The sequence below is a fragment of the Malurus melanocephalus genome, unplaced genomic scaffold (genome assembly GCF_030028575.1).
Source record: "Malurus melanocephalus ecotype Western Australia unplaced genomic scaffold, MMel_1.1 scaffold_97, whole genome shotgun sequence".
Classification (NCBI taxonomy): domain Eukaryota; kingdom Metazoa; phylum Chordata; class Aves; order Passeriformes; family Maluridae; genus Malurus; species Malurus melanocephalus.
Genome location: NW_026623329.1, coordinates 2,228,066 through 2,229,545, shown reverse-complemented (window position 1 = coordinate 2,229,545; position 1,480 = coordinate 2,228,066).

The following is a 1,480-nucleotide window of genomic DNA, read 5'->3' as shown; positions in this document are numbered from 1 at the left end:
GATGAGCTGACGAAGCTCCAGGTGGCTGTTTGGCAGTCACGCTTTTCTCCTCGGTTGCTGACGCCGACAGCGAGTGACTCAGCCCTTTGCAGGCTCCCCGCAAGCCTCTTCTCCTGCCACTCAAATGTTCTCTCTCTCCCATGGTTAAARCGAATTCTGCCCCGAGGTCCTGCCCGGCGAGCGGCTCGGGCAGGGCAGCACCGCTCCTTGCCAGGTCATGGCATGGAGCAGGGATTTGCAGGAGCCCCTTTCTGAACCGCGGGGGTTGTCGTGTGAGCCTGGGCAAAGAGTTTCTCCTTCCCCTCCTTGTTCTGTTCCCAGGGAAAGCTCCCAGGGCAAAACCCACCCCTGGTGATCCGCGTTCCTGTACCTTTGCCAAGCGGCGCCTAATTCCCCACTTGACTTTTCAGCTATATTTGTTGCAAACATTTTAATTTCCTTCCCAACCCAAGAGCTGCCCTACATTTTCATCCCTACGAGCATGGGAGTTTCCAGATACTGCAGCACAAGCAGGGCAGCACCTCTCTCCCTCCYTTGCCTCCTGCCCAGACCCACAGGGTCCACCAAATCCTGGGGAAAGCTGAGACCTCCACCCCTGCACAGCTGATGGTGCAAGATCCCCTGGGCACCGAGGGAAGCTGGGAGACCCTTTCAGGCAGCAGGATGTCCTCAGGGAGAGGTGTTGCAAAAGGGCTGAWCCCAAGCATGTTGATGGGAGCAGCGATGAGAGCTGGGGAAGAGCCAGTGTTGGCCACGGCAGCCAGCAGCAGTCCAAAATAATCAAAGGAAGATTTCATGGTGGTTCAGAAAGTACCAAGGCAGCCCTCAGAAAACATTTTTTAATCCAGCCTTATGAGGACTGTGGCTGGTTTGGCTTTTACTGAAGACCCTGCCACCTTTGCCTCGTTGCTCTGTGGAGAGCTGGCTTGGTGAGGTGGGTTAGGAACATGGACAGGGGGGGCTGTGAGCCATGGATCATCTCCAAGGCTTTGGATGTCTCCAGTGTGGATGTCCCTGTGTGAGCTGAGAGTTCTGGGGGTCCCTCTGTGGCTGTGGAGCTCTGAAAGAATTGTCCATGACAGTCTGAGGTCAGTCCCTCCTGAGCCTACGGTGTTGTCCCGTGATCTCTGATGACTGGAAAGGGATGAGAGCAGGCTGTGGACATCCACTTTGAACTGGGGGGGCATCTCACCGATTTTGTTGTTGTCAGGACTGAAGGCACTGCAATATGGGGTTGTGTTGGGGCTTGCAGGTATCAATGCTGAGAATGGGTTCAGGCACCAGTTGGGAAGAGATCAGAGAATCCCAGAACAGAATCAGAAAATGGTTTGAGTTGGAAGGGACCCTAAAGATCATCCAGGTCTTAGCTCTGTCCCCACCATGGGCAGGGACACCTTCCACCTGACCAGGCAGCTCCAAGCCCCTTCCAGCCTGGCCTTAAACCCTTCCAGGAATGAGACATCCACAGCTTCTCTGGGCA